We start from the raw sequence: 16,343 nt of genomic DNA on the forward strand, positions 1-16,343 counted from the left end.
TTGTCGCAGATGACTTGAGAGGTACATACCAAACAGGGCGTTGTAGTCTACAATGGGTCTAATGAGGGATGAGTACAGTGGGACAATGACCTCCTTTTTTCTGGATGAAAAGCCCTCAGTGATGAGGTGTGCCACATAAAAGGATTTCCCGACTGTTGTGGCAATGTGGTTATCGAAGGCGAGACCACTGTCCACCTGTGTCCCCAAGTCTCATCACACTTTCGGTGTTTAGCGTACTGCCATCTATGTGGTAATTCACAGGTACATGTTTTTTCTCCAAGGGGGATAACTATACATTTCTTGGCATTGAGCTTGAGCCCATGGCTCTGGCACCAAAGCATCTGTTTCTGTAAGGCCCTTTTGAGTATCCACATCATTTGGGGATTCAATAATGGCTCCCAGTTTGCAGTCATCTGCAAACTTTGTTAGCCAGAGCCCCTTAGATGTTGGCCTGCACTTCAGAGAAGTAGATGCCAAACAAGAGCAGTACCAGGACTGAACCCTGAGGTACTCCACTTGTCGGGAGCTGGATTTGGAGTTGGCTACTTTTAGTGTGGGTTCTGTGAGCCAGTTAGCATCCCATCTAGTGACGTAGGGATTGATGCCCAGCATAGCAAGTCTATCTAGGATTCCTGAGTGGGGGATGGTGTCAAAGGCCTTGGTGAGGTCCAGATAAGCTGGTGTGGACTGCCTTACCCTCATCCACTGCTCTGTGGAGACAGATTTGAAGAAGTCAATCAGGTTCAGGAGACAAGATCGGCCCTTCACGAACCCAAACTGGGTGTGGTCCATTGTTTTAAGGTTGCCAATGGTTTATAAGTTCCATGATAATACGTTCCATGGCCTTGCAGATCACGCTCATCAGACTGATGGGGTGGTAGTTCCTGGGATCCAAGGTGGATCCCCCTTGTGTAGTGGGATAACTGCAGCTGTGCGCCACTCAGTGAGCACAAAGCCTGAGGTGAGGCTATGATTAAACATGACACTTAGGTGAGATGCCAGTTCATTTTGTAGTTCATGTAGTACACAGCCTGGGATGTCATCTGGTCCCATGGATGCTGTATTCTTAGCTTTGGAGAGTGAGGATTTTTTACCTGTGTGGCTGTTATTACCAGATTTTGACAATCTTCCAGTATTGAGATGGGCTGTTTAGGGGGTGAAATTGGCACTGAATTGATCTGCCAGGATATTGGCAATATCCTTGGGATCAGTATATTTTAATGCCATTCTGTTGTAGCTCAGAGCATATCTGAGCATTGCCATTTAGATTCTTGACATTATTATAGAATACCTTGTGGTTGTCTTTGGAATCTTTGGCAATTTTATTTTCTTAACTAGCTTTGGAAGATTTTATGAAGGATCTCCGCTTCTTACTGATGCTGGTAAGGGAGTTTTTTTACATCCTGGGATTTTCCGCTTTTCTGCAACAGTTTCTTCCTTTTGTTGTAAAGTTTGTTTACGGCAGGGGATCACCAGATTGGCTTCCGAACTTTCAGTTCTCATCTGCATGGGTGTCATGAAGTTTGTCACTTCTGACTTGAGTAGCATGAAGTTGGCTTTGGAGAAGATTTTTATGGAGATTTCCTTACTGGGGGTGGGGGGTGGGATGTGGATGTTAAGGGTGATTAGCTTATGGTCAGACCTGACCAATGAGGGAGTGACCATCGGTGTGGAGCATCGATTTCCCATGTTATTAAATGACCAGGTCTAGGATACTGGAGCCCCTGGTGGGACTATGGATTAGTTGATCCAGGGCATTGGAATTTATGAATTCCAAGAACCGTTGGGCAAAGGTGTTGGTACACGAGTGGTTTTCCCAGTTAATGGCAGGGTAGTTGAAATCACCCAGTATTAGGGTGTTTGTTTGTATCTTAATGTTTTCCAGTATGTTTAGAAAGGTGTAATGAGAATCTTGGGGTATAGTGGGGGATCTGTAGCAAGCTACAATTTGGATTGCAGTCTTACTTAGTGTTAGTTGCACCTGGAGAATTTCAGACGCATTGTGTTGGGCAACTAGCCTGGTGGTGTGAATATGGACACTCCTCCACCTTTAGTGCTTCGATCCTGGTTTGGTGGCCGAAAAAAGTGTGGTAAGAGTTGTAGCCTGGTACTGCAGGGGTGGTCTCGGGAGCCTTGAACCAAGTCTCAGTTACTGTACAGATATCGATGTTCTCCATTTTTAGGAGTGCCTCAAGAGAGTGCATTTTGAGGTTTAGACTTCTAGCATAGAGTAGCATTACCTTCAGAATTTGCATACTTGTACCCGTTACGGTGGTGGTTTTGTCCTTTGAACTTTGCCTAAAAAAGGCACTATAGGGGTGGCAAGAGCTTTAGCCAGTAACCTGAATCCCAGGGGCAACAGGTGCAAACCATCCCTGGCAAAGCATCGTGGTTTGTCGATCATGTCGTCCCAGGCAGACAGATACTGGATCTCCTTTAAATAACACCAGAAGCTTAGCCAATTGTTGGAAGTCAATCATTTTGTCCTTATAGTGTAATATCATTCTGGGCAAAGGCAGGATGCTACTCGGGGCTAGGGTCATACCTGCCTGGGCCACATGATCAGAGAGCTCTTCCACGTCTCTTTTCATGTAGTCCAGGGAGGTACGTCTCAAATCATTCACTCCAACGTGGACAATGACAGAGTCATATTTGTACTTGTTGTGGAGTGACTTGAGTGCATGCGTTAGGTGGCGGATCCTGGCACCAGACAGGCAGCTGACTAATTTTCTCCTTGTTCAGCCTGGTGAGTGGGACATCAGTGTGCCTGAATATAGAGTCACCTATGACTAAAGTGTTAGGTACGTTGTCTTGCCTTGGGGGCTGTTGCTGGGTAGCACACTGGTGTTGTGAGCTATGTGACGCTTTGGTTGTGATTGGTGTTTGTTTGCGTTTCAGCTTCGGAGGTCCTTGTTGCTTGGGCAGGTTACAGTTAAGGGCTTCTGCATATGTGGATTTAATGAGGCTATGTGTGGGTGTTGGTGGTGTGGGTTTAGACGGGCTATGTGTTGCTTGAGGTGTAGTGCAGGTGTTAACTTTCTCCTCTTGACTGTCTAGCACAATCTTGGTAGGAGAGAGCTTTGCTTCCAGTTTGGCTATGTAAGTGCATCTCTCACAGGTTGTAGTGTTGGGTGGTAGGTGGAGAGGGTTGTCTGTGTAAATGAGGCAATTGCTGCATTTCCCCAGTATGCCCAGATTCACCAGGTGGACAGCAGAAATCACCAGAAGCTGACCCTTGGACATGCCTAGTTTGGTGTTTTTTTTGTAAAGCACAGGAGCGGTTTTCCCTTGCCTTAGCAAGGTACTTTGCAATTATAGACTGTTTAGTGCCTATGAATAATTTCTCCTTATTAACAAAGAGTTGAGTGCTTGTATCAGTTTAAAGCTTCCTAGTGCTTTCCAGCAGGTATTAGAGCAAGTGCTAGTCACAGGGATGCTTAAAGGTAAGATGAAACAAAATGGTTTATCCTAAACACTGCAGTGTGCACTAAGTTAGATGTGAAAGTAGGTAACTTAAGTTTTACCCGTCTAAAAAGTTACATTTTAGTGGAGAGTCACTATTTTTAAAACAGCAAGATAGATTGAAAGGGGTGGTCACTTTTGTATTCTGACACTATGGAATACAGTAGGATGGTCAATAAGTTTAAATAGTTGAAGGGGAGAGATTTCACAAAATAACAAATTTGTGCTTACTTACACAAGCCAGTGAAAGCAGAGAGGAAATGAGATATATGGTCAAATTAACATAAAAGGCAGGCAACTAGAAAGACAGTGGTATTTAAGAACACGACAGCAGGCGTCACTCAAATGGTGAAAAACCTGTGGATTCCTGGGGAACTTCTCTATAAGCAAACAGATGGGGCAAATATTTGTCCCACTCCTCTTAAACTGATATGCAAATGCCCATAGCATAGACTTGATTGTAGAATTTAACCTCACAAGACCATTTAGTCTGGGGATGGTAGGGGGTGGTCTTCATGTGCTTCACCCCACAGGACTTCCACACACAAGTCAGCAGGTCGGACATGAAATCGGCACCTCTGTCAGACAATATTTCTTTTGGGAAACCTACCCTGCTGAAAATCTCTAACAAAGCATTTGCCACCTTCTCTGCCTCAATGGAGGACAAAGCCACTGCCTCAGGGTATCGTGTAGCATAATCCACTACCAGTAGGATATATTTTTTCCCTGTGGAACTTTGGGTACTCAGATGACCCACAATATCTATAGCTACCCCCTGAAATGGCTCCTCAATCACAGGCAAAGTCATCAAAGGAGCGCTCACCTTGTCTCCTGCCTTGCCTACCTTTTAGCGCTGATCACAGGTCCTGCAGTACCCTGTTACATCTCTGGAAATTCCAGGCCAATAGAAGTTCTGCATAATACACCTCTTTATACATGTTATGCCCATATGACCTGCAAAGGGAATATCATGGGCTATGGCTAGAAGTGCCAGATGGTAGGCTCTACGCGCTACCAACTGTTGTACTCTGTCACTTTCTAGCCCTCCTTAAGGGTCCACTCTCTGTATAATAACCCTTTGTCCCAGTAAACGGATTCCCCTTTTCCTTGAGATTCAGGTGCCTCTCTAGCTACCTCCTCAGGCCTTGCAATGTGGGGTCTGAGAGCAGAGTCTGTCTCACCTCTCTCCTTCTACCCCTTCCCAGCTCCCCTTCCACAGGAAGTCTGGCATCCTCCAACAGTGGTGCATCACTGTCAGCCTGGGTACCACTACTCACCTCTACCTTTGCAGTCACTCTGTCCAAGGGAACATCAGTACCCACAAGCAGCTATGGCTCACATTCAGTCTCACTGCTACTGCATAGCTTCCTCCCTGAAGTACCCACCTCACCAGTCCTGGATGCAAGTATGTAGCTTGTCTGCATTTCCCCAGGCTACCAGTCCCACATGCTTGTCTCCTAGTCATCGTACTTAACTGCATAAGCACATGGTACTGCATAAGCACATGGTACTGCCTCATCCAATCCTTCCCTATCAGGACATCTGCAGGATGGTAGTTCCATACCCCTGATGTCTCAAGACAACCTACTATTGGCATTTTGTCTTTCCCACTTACTGGCTCCCTCACCTTTGGTTCCCCACCTTGCCTCCGTGGAAACCTGTATGCCACATGGCCCCACTGGTTGCATCATAAACATTTAACCCTAGCTCCTGGACATGTACCTGGACTAGTGGCTTCCCCCTGCTACTGGAAGATTCTGTTGTGGCAGTCTTGTGGTGCCCACCAGGGTTTCCTTTAGATCCATGAGCAGAACTGGGGGTCCCCTTCCTGTGCAGGGCTGCCCTGCTTGCCAGGTATAGGTCTCCCTGCTTTCCAAACTCATCTGAAGTAGCACATTGTCTATCAACTAACCAGATCCTCATGAACTCAGGCAAAGTGCTAAGGGCTTGTTCCCTCACCAAAAGGTCTACCAGCCCTTCAAAAGTGGTGACCTAACATCCACCCTCCCTATGGAAATAAGTGCTCAATTTAGCAACATATTCACACACATTTTCATCTGCCTTGCGTCTATGCTCACAAAACATTTTCCTATACATTTCAGGTGTTAGCTTAAACAGTTCAAAAAGACATTTCTTTACAGCACATGCTATGTCAGACATTTTAGCTAATGCAGTTACAGCTTTACCATGGAGTAAGGGGGTCAGGAACTGTACCCAGAGCCCTTGGTCAACTTCATACTGTTTACATACCCTCTCAACCATATGAATGAAACTATCAAATTTATCCCCCTCTTTAAACTGTGGAAGACATTTACTGACCTTTAGTGCTTCTGTGGTCCAGTTACTCCCTTCCCCATTACCTCCATGACTCTGGTGAAGAGTCAGCAACTCCTTCTCATGCTGCCTCTGCTTCTCTTGTTCCTCAGCTTGCAGATGTAACAGTTTCTCATTCTCCTCAGCCTGCAAACATCGCAGTCTCTCATTTGCTTCCAATTCCACACGCCTGGCCTCCAACTCAAGTCTCTTTAGCTCCAGCTGGATTTTCAAGTCCACTGCAGAAAGGTTGAGCTGTCCACAAGTCCACTGCAGAAAGGTTGAGCTGTCCATTCTCAGAGGGAATTATATCTCCACTACCAGTCTGAATGTCCTCCTGGTTGCTGTTTTCTGATGCAGCTGTAACCAAGGCTGCCTTAGTCAGGTTTCCATACACCAGTCCCCTAGCCTGGCACATCTCTGCCAGCTGGCTCCTTGTCAGCTTTCCATACTCCTCTGCTGACATGTTGCCTGATCACCCTGACTAAGCTAACAAAAGAAATAAAACAATTGTGCTCTGAACTAACTGCGTGGCCATTTTAGAGTACAAAAACACCTTCAAAAGCTCACTGTACACAAGCTACAGGATTCACTCTACCCTCACCAACACAAGCCAATTAGTATTTGCCAACTAATTAATATGTGGTGTGGATATCCCACCACTGCCAAACAAATATGTGAGGATATCCAAATCACTGCCACCAATTAATAGGAGAGGTGGATATCCCAACCACTGCCACCAATTAATATGCGACGCCTGTGCCCTGGCCCAGCAATCAAGGAGCCTCAATCCTCACCACTAACACCAGAGAGGGCATCTCATATGAAAGGAAAGGATAACAAATACACACAGTAAAGTGCAATTTCCCTTAAGAGCACACAGAGATCAGTGTCAGTCCGGGGCTGGTCACTCACTTGGTCCCCAATAAGACTCCCCACTGGCAAAATTATAGGATCCAGATCAGCCTAGTTGGGCAAGCTAAAATCTCCAGCACCCTCTCTGTCCAACTAGTGCTTTGTGTCCCTGCCCAAGTAGCTGACCCACACACACACACACACACACACACACACACACACACACACACACACACACACACACACACACACACACTACTTATGGGAAGGCTGGCACAGGCTCTCCTGCTGTGCCCCCTTTTACCCAGACTATACGGTAGTAATTACTGCCAACACCCAGCTAATACTTATCAGCTACTCAAAGGCCCTTAAAAGGGTGTCCAATTGCTGTACAATATTATTATCCAATTGGTAGTATAGCCCACAGCTAAAGCTATAGGAGTGGCTTTGTACAATTTTACCAAAGGCACGCAAGTACTCTAAATTATCTCTACACAAAACCAGCCACAGTTGAAAGGTTTTAAAATATTTAATAATAAATAATTAAAACCACAAGACAATGCTTTCTACTACACAGAGCTAGTCAAGAGTTCACACAGAAATACTTAAAATAAAATCAGTAGTACAGTTCTGACATCACAGAAACACACATTCTAATCGTTATAGTCCTAGCTATTTATACAAGAAAAACACACTTCTAAAATAACTTACTTAAATAGAGCATAAGGCAGTGCTGCGAGTTGGATAGTCGGACAAAAATGCTTAATCTTTGGTTCTCACTGTTTAAATTGAAACTGCAGTGCTGATAGAACATTACATCATACACTTTCCTGGCGTTCCCAGGCTGACAGAAACTGCATTTACATTCTTTTACACTTAGAACAATAAAGGACATTCCACGTGTAAATTCTGGTCATTAACTTTAGCCTTAAAAGAATGGTCAGGAAGCATTCATCTAGCTGGATTGGAGCAGACTTAAAAACATCAAAGGCACTCATGAAAATTTTTAATTTCAAAGGACCAACAAGAAATGCTTGACTTAGCTTTCTTTACAGCAGATAGCAATGTTGCCACATTGTTTTAAGTTCAACATTCATATTTATAAATTATAGCTTTTAAGTTCAACATTCATATTTATAAATTATAGCACAATTCTATCTGGCTAGGCTGGCAGACTTCACCCTTCTCTACCAGTCTTCACAGTGTGAAAACATATTAAACACCAAAATACAAAGTTTTGGGTTGACCGCTATAGAATTGAAGAAAACAATTTGTAACAAGTTGTAAACTTAGAATAAACTACCAGTGCGCATTTGTAAAACAGATTCCATTACAAGTTTTAAAATGAACTTTCTATGCATGGGTCAATATAAATGTTTATGATCCAGAATTCTCATCTGTCTTCCTCAATGGCCTTTGGAACCAGTACACAACTTATGAAGCTTATGAAATTAAAGGGATACAAAAATGGTTAAAAAGACATGCAAGTGCTGCTAAACTAGAAGAAGTTCTTAAAGAGGACTATGTATAGCTGTGGCATAAATTACACACAAAAATATCTACAATTTCTCCACTGTAATTTTTTTTCCTAAGGCCACAAACAAGTTCGTACGCTATCAAAGACTTGTATAATTAGCATCATGGTCTAAATAACTTGAGCTAATCAGTTAGTGACTATACAAAATATGATGTTGATAAAACAGGTGAGGCATCACTGCAAGTCTTTAAGGATAATATAAACAATTTGGCGAATGACAAAACGCAATCATTGTCAAAGCACATTATGAACAGCTATAGTAAATCAGATTTAAAAAAAGGCTCTGGAAGAGGCAGCATAGTTCCAAGATATTTATAAAATGTCTCCATGGAATATGACTTGTTAAAGAAAGTTTTACTAATGTTCAAAAAATGATTGTGTACCCCTATGAAAGTATACCTTAAATATAATACTATACAACACTAAAACAGGACAGACATCCTTAACTATGTTCAACTAAATGCACTTTTTTTTTCGTGATAAATTAAAGAAGAAGGTTACCACTTGTGCATGATAGTTTAGAACGGACATATCTGACTCCATATCCCTGAACCCTCAACATCTGCAATGACCTAGCACCAGAAGTTAAATGTTACAGATCTTGCCAAAAAACAAAACAAAAGACCTCGCTGCAACTCCTACACATTGTCATAAGTATTTCAGCATCACAGGTATGTCTGGAGTGCTCCATATATAATCAGTAGCAATTTGCATATCTTTTACAGTGGCAGAAATGCCAACCAATATGCAGTGATATACTACTATCATTCCAAACGCTCTTCCTTGCAGCCCTCTCTCTGTTTTCATATGTGCACACAGAGTTGTATCGATATTGCAGTAGAGTGGTGGCTCCAGCAGGTATTTACCCAGCATATAAACGAAGTGAGCAGAGGAAGGAATGTGAAAGTGATTGGGAAGGCTAGCTTGAGTTTTGAAATCATAAATCAGAGGACTGGGATCCAGACCTTCAAGCCAGTATACCTGAATTTTCACTTGAGAATGCTAGAGTGGTTACCTGTCTAAAGAAACAGTGAGGCCAAAATGGCAGAAGTTGCCAAGTCCAGAGCTGCCAGGACTGTGTTCGTGACAGACAGCCGGGGCTTGAGCAATCAGCTCATTGATGGGAGTCCTGTGGAATGCTTGCATTTACCAGAGTGCCCTAGTAGCAGAGAAACCAAAGATTTGCCAGTGCTTTGTTGGAAAGAAGTGACTTGGTAAGAGACCACTTTAAACCTTTTCTGTGTTGAACTTTATAAGCTGTAACCCTGAATTTGTGCTGGCAGATCAGAGTACTAAAAAAAGACTGTACTCCACTAAAACACTGTTTATGTACTGGCTGGTCATAAGGGCACAACAATAGGAGTAACCTCATATTCCAATGCTACTGTTTCAAACTTCAGACACAAAACACAGCGCATAAAGTGAACTGTTTAACTGTAAAGGAGTATTTGTGTGTTGCCAGTTGCTTTTTCTTCTGGCAAAGTTAAACCTACTTTACTTTCTGTTCTGCTATAAAATTACATACATTGGAAAACAGCACTACATTCTCACCGGCTAAAACATATACATATCTTAGTTGTGTGTATAGTCCCTTCATATAGGATGCCCATCCCCCGATATATGATCCAAGTTATAATGCTCAGCTAGGGATTCCCATTAAAAAACTTGCAAGGAATACATTTTTCCCATCAGATAACAATACATATTTCAAAATGGCACAAGCAAATAAAACATAAAATGCCTCATCATAACAACCTGCTTGTTAACATGTTATTGCCGATTTCCAACTTTTCTCCCACTTCAATGACAAAAATCACTTCAAAGACACCACATTGGTGTAAAACAAAGACTATAAGACACCTGCCACACATCATTAAAAGATCAAGATGCTGATTCAAGAACACCAAGGATATACAACCAAATGAAAGGGGTTTAACATATTTAATACAAAAGTTTCGTAAAGAATGGGCATAAGGTGTTGATGAGTTATCAAACTGAAGGCAATCATTGCTCACAGAAAGTGGTATAAACATGGGAACCTTTCGGAAGGTGAGGTGGTATGGCAGGGAAATGCAAGAACCTCAATAATGTAGGTCTATAAAGAAATATTAAGCTATATTATGCTTTAGGTAACTAGGTTCTGCAATTCTGTGTTTTGGGGAGGAGGTAAACATACTGCCCAAATGGCTCTCATCTGCCATTATTTTAGTCATTATACATGTTAACTGGGCAGACTGACAACCCAGGCCAAGCAGGCACAAGAATACAACTATATCAAGAGGATAATCATAATCACTAAAATTTTCCACATTTCACATGCACCACATGAATGGTCACATAATATGTATGAAAGGAGTACAGCTTATTTAATCAAAAGAATTAGTCATTTTTTTTTCTAAATCAAATTTTCATTGAGCAGTATGCTACTAGTGGCAGTGTATTTTATAGTCAGAGATCGAGTAGCAGGCAAGGAAGTTTATACTTAAGTAGAAGGAGATGTGAGTGTGCAGGATGAGTGTATTCTCCTGCAAAAAAATTTGCTTTTCATGTTTTCGACCATGTGTGATAGCGAAATTAAAAATATTGCATAAATTCATCTAACACCAGTTTCCAACAAAATACAATGCATTCACTACAAAGCACTTACACAGCAACAAAACAAGCAGAAACCACTAAAGCAGGATAGGCTTGAACTGATCTAAACTCTCAAAAGGTGGGGAAAATCCATGAACAGACAGCGTGGCACAGAAAAGGCACCAAAGAATGATGGGCTTGTACAGATGTAAGGTCTCAAATCAGACAGTGTGCACTACTCTGTTCCATCAAGCAAAGAAAATCTTTAGGCTCTCCTAATGGAGGAATAGGATGGCTTCAGTCTGTGGCACTTATAACCTAAACCTATGATTTAAGAACAATGTTATTTTAATTGGGAGGTGACAGGCAAACATTCCGTCGCCAGTCATCCTTAAAACACAGGAAAACGGAGAAACTACTTGGTACTAATTTAGCTACTCAGTAGAAGCACAAGCACAGCTCAGAACTCACATTATGTACAAATAAAAAGAAACAGGTGTGTGGGTAATGTAGCAAGGCACCTATCCTTAACCAAGCAGGAATGCACAGTAACTACTCAATGCACTGGCAGAATTGAAAGGTACAAGTAAGGGAAACCACCAACTCCCTCAAAATAAAAACAGGCTAGAAGGCAGTGGCGACAGACAGGCAAACAAAATATTTTATGTTTTGGTATACTTAAAATGATACCTTGACCCAATAAGGTCTGCATGAACTGAAAACAGTATAAAGCCACACAGTGCTATTTTCCTCCATTAAACCCCCCTTTAAGCACAAAGTTGTGATAACAGAAAGCCTGTGCTGACCCCAAAGTAGCTAATTAACTAGTCATACTGCTCTTGGTAATAAACAGAAACAATATCATAATCAAAGTACTTTTACACAAGTACATCAAGTTCACATAAATGACATCAGACAGCAAAATTAATTACAAAAGCTGCAATTCATTTCTAAATTAATTATGTTGTACTTGCTCTTTAGAAAGTGTCTGCAAAAGTTTGCCGAGCTGGCGACTACTCTGAGAAAAGTATTAAATAATATCTGACATCTCCATTATGCTAATAACTGTGTGACCCACCTGACAAACGCCATCTAGAAACTACAAAACGGAAACACTTGTCACTCTGACGTATGTTGTTTTGCATAGTATGGGTCCTGCAGACCTTCTAGAACCCAAACCACATCCTTCAATGCACTAATAAGGATTCTAAGTTCATAGGTCAGTACTAGGCTACCTGCCTTTGTGGAACATTTTATTCCTAGCCAATTTCCCTTGGTAAGGATCAAACCCTGTATCTCGTGCCTGTGAGATAAACACCTTAACATTTACACCAGCTCCCAACTTAAGTAGAGTACGCTATGACAGTTTTGTGATTGCCCCCTTTTATCAATTGTGCTCTCTTCATAAAGTCTCTACAGGTTTGTGAAAAATCACATAGGAAGTTTGTAATTAAAACATCTGTAAATCTCAAATATGTATTCAATACTGTACAATACATACAAAACAGTGCAAGGCTACAGCTGAATTATGTGGTAATATGTTCACTGCATACCACACTGTTTCTCAAGCATACCTCTCAGCTTCTAAGTGCAAGAAATCTGGTCAAAGCCAAAGTACCGGTGTGTGCGTGTGTGTGTGGGGGGGGGGCGCGCAAAATCAGGGACAAATTTTAAATATTGTTCTTATAAAAACTTAAAAGTGGCCAGAATAATACGTTTTGCATCAGCATGCATTTTCTGAAGGATATATGCCGTCTAAAACTCAAATGTACACCATTATGAATCCTCAGCGATTGACAGAAAACTACAAATTCTATGAGGAACAGACCAAAAATACAAGGCAAAAAATATGGACATTCTGCAAAAGACTGGAGAGTTGAGAGGTATGTTCTCAAGGAGTACCCATTAAATGTAAAATAACTGCAACCATTTTACAAATGCTCTTTAATCACGTTTAAAGTTCTTCCAAGTGAGCATTTGTGAACAAAGCTTTTTTTTTTTCTACCAGTGTTACCGATGGATAAATTCCATATAATCAATATGTCGCAAGAGTTCCATCTCAATTTCAAGAAAACTCTCTCCTGCATTTACTTCAAATGCATTACACACATGCAGTGCCAACTTTCTGAAGCAAACCATATGAACTGGCAATGAAAACACAAATACCACCACAGTTAAAGCATTAAAATACTATTAATATTCACAAAATAAGTAGTAGTCAAAATATGTGGCAAACTGTACATTTGTGAAAACTGTGTTGATCAGAATGGAAGGAAGGTCACCAGCAATCAACATAATCTTTCCCACAAACACCCAGAGATCCTCTACAAACCACCTCAGTATCACTGATCATAAACTTGTGTATGTTAGTGTGAAAGACTCAGGTTTCGGAGCTCCCGTACATATCAACTCAGTGTACGTTAACCATGTATGAATGTGCGAGTTTGTGTGAAAGATTTAGACTTCTGGTGCAGCTGAATGGCTTGGCACTGCACATAACCTAGAACCAGAAGCATGCATTGTACAGTACACCTGCAAGTAAAACAGGCTGGTAAAGTAGGAGAGTTTCAACACAAGCCAGATCGGCACGTTTATTTTTTCTACCCTGAAAAAAAGATAATGAATTTTCTGTACTTTGTCAAGACTTTTGCCAGTTCCAAAAAGCTGTAAACATCAAACCAGAAAACAGAAAAATGCATTTCTGTGTGGGGTTAAAAAAATCTCAACAAATCCATTAGATACAGTATGTTCACAGTGACAGACAAGGCTTTCCATGTTAATTTTATAGCATATGCATCTCATTTAGTAAAACATTTACTACTATAATTAAGACTGAAATACATCAAAAGCCAGTGGGGTGTTAATGACGCTTAGTGACTTATGAATTGTGCTTAAAACATCTCAGCTGCAGTTTTATAGAAACCAAGACGCACACACAAAAGATAAGATAAAACAAAACATGTTTCAGAGTTATTAAATCAAGACTGTGGGTATAGGGTTTCATACTGAGAACAATTTTTATGTGACAGGAACAGTGGTGTCAAATTTTTATGTTTCAACTCTGTGTGTTTAACATCTGTTACAGTGTAAATCATGCAGTACCGACGACCATTAACTAAACGAATCGGCATGATCTCTGTGTTATACAATAATTACTACTGCACTATAAAACTATTAGTAACGAAGAAAACAGCGCGACAAACGTTTGTATATTTTAAACCAGGATGCTACTGCAGTTTTACCATAGTCAGGTATAGCTCCTGTTATACATCCCTCCCGCTTTTCAGGGGTGTGTGTGTGTGTGGGGGGGGGGGGGTACAGAATGCAACCGGTTGCCATTAGATACACATTAAAAAAGAGATCGAGAACATTACTCTCAGTAACCCAGACTTTACTACAGACCACCACAAACGCATCTTAATCATTTTAATACAAGACTGCCCTGTCAAATACACCACAACAAAATACAACTCCCACCTGCAGCACTACTAAAAGCCGGCCCGCTCCCCGCGAAACACCCTGGGGTTCAAGCTACAGAGAAACTGGATAAAAGGGATTTCCAGCACACTAACCATGTGAGCCATGAAGCAAAGGCCCAATTTAATTACTAAATTTACTGAAATTGAAACACTTAAAAAAATCAGTTACCAGTGCTTAACTTACGTCTATAATGATGGGCGCTGTAGAAACTCAAGTTCGAACATAAACCCCTTTTTTATGCTGCTCCGGACGCAGTTTCCTCAAGTTCAAGATTTTGAATCGCTCTAAAAAAGTGGGTTAATTCCAACTTCATGTTTAGTCAAATATCATTGAGAAAAATAAAGAAATCAAGAGGGAGGACAAACTTGAGTTTTTGCTGGTCAGTAAACTTCAACGAGGGATGAGGTCATTGGTTTAAAAATAAAGGATTGCGTCATTTGAAACCGATCCCACTGAGTGAACTCAGTTTTCAGAGAGGAACAGGCAAGGAATATCATTTCTTCTGAACAGAAAGTACCATCACTGTGTGTACCTGTTTTGTGTTGATCATATCAGATTTTTGTGTAAACGTTACAGTGATTCTGAAATAGACCAAAACATGAGGTCTGAATAAATAATACGTTTCTCTCTTTTTTTTTTGTTTTTGTTGTCTAGTCCGATAACTTTGTTGAGTACTTGTGGGAGGGCCTTAGCACTTGTACATTTACAATGATGCGGTATTCAAATGACTTGCTTGCTCACTGGGACTTTTCCAGATGTGTGTTTCAGCAGCTTTTACTTTACGTAAGACTAGCCTTTTAACTCTCCATGGGCTGAGACAACTTGATAATTAACACTAAAATTCTGTGGCGTTTGTTACGAATTAACTTTTGTGCAAATCACTTATTCTTCCATAACACAGAAGAGACGTCGATATACGTACTAAATATTGACGTGCTTAAATTATACTTAAAGGGAGCCATCAGTCCTGTCATAGCTCTCATTGTTTTATTTGCTAGTACATATTTATGGGATTAAGACTTGTTTAGTGACCGGGTTAGCCCCTGCAGGCATTGGCCTAATTTCAGGGGGAGACGTGACGTAGGTGGTAGCTGTATTTGTACTGACTGACTAGGTAGAAGTAATCTGCCCAGGGCAATGGGGGGAAAAAGAAAAACATTGTTATTCAGGGGTGAGAAGAGTTATCAAACGAAACTGAGTTCAGCATAAAGTAAATATTTAAAACAAAATAAATATATATTTTTGAGACTGTCAGACAATCAGATAAAACTCTTGCAGTAAACCGAAATAAAACATGTGGACAAAAGAAAATGTATGGCACTGGAGAGCGTACTGACCACTCGTTTTTAGCTCGAAACAAAAGCGAGGGGGCCGGAAAAAGAGTAATTAGGAACAAGTAAAACAGGTGAATTCTGATATGAACTGCTGTGGATGCTGTTTGGAGATGCATGTGAACAAAGACAAGGTAGTAAATGTTTAAATGTAAAGGAAGGTGATCAGTTTGATGTACCGTGCCTGACAACTTCAACTGCCCTTTATTTGCAGAAGGTCCCTGATTTTCCCTCCCTCGCCTCCTTATTATTATTTTATTTTGATTTTTCTAACAAATTACAGATGATTGTAGTCTATCAATAAGGTCAGACACAGAGTTTCTTATTTCTTATTATTCAGAAAAAACATATTGTTGCAAACTGCTGCTGTATTAACTTTTTAAGTGAATATCTTTAATTTCACTGTGTCAATATCAGTATCATGCCTACTGTCTGGAAAACTACCATAATAAACCCACTTTCCAGACAAAAGCATCCTACACTTTCCTTCCACTATTCATCATCATCATCACCAACCCCCTTTTTCTTTGTGGGGTCAGGGTGTAGTGTCTGTGACGTCCCCACTCTAGGCCAGTAATCAAGGAGCCTGAATCCTCACCACTGACAGTGGAGAGGGACGTTCACTTGGAACACAAATGGATACACTCAGTATTTCCAGGTACAGACCTCTGCATCAAGCACAATTTCCCTTAAGAGCAAACAGGGATCACACTCAGCCTGGGGTCTTGGTGTCTATCTGTCTCCCTCTAGGTCCCCAATAAAACTCACCACTGGCACAGCTGTAGGGTTAG

At 41.2% G+C, this 16,343-nt stretch overlaps 1 protein-coding gene across 4 annotated transcripts in view; it reads right to left on the bottom strand.

The window, feature by feature from the left end:
* Positions 1-14,754, bottom strand: part of DUSP16 (dual specificity phosphatase 16) — an 857,833-nt gene extending 843,079 nt beyond the window's left edge. For all 4 annotated transcript variants that reach the window (XM_044088133.1, XM_044088135.1, XM_044088134.1 and 1 more), the window contains exon 1: positions 14,405-14,754. The gene's annotated coding sequence lies outside the window, so the exon portion shown is untranslated. The remainder of the gene's footprint in view (positions 1-14,404) is intronic.
* Between the last annotated feature and the right edge of the window lie 1,589 nt (positions 14,755-16,343).

Source organism: Protopterus annectens, chromosome 11.part0 (genome assembly GCF_019279795.1).
Source record: "Protopterus annectens isolate FY-2018-M chromosome 11.part0, PAN1.0, whole genome shotgun sequence".
Classification (NCBI taxonomy): Eukaryota; Metazoa; Chordata; order Ceratodontiformes; family Protopteridae; genus Protopterus; species Protopterus annectens.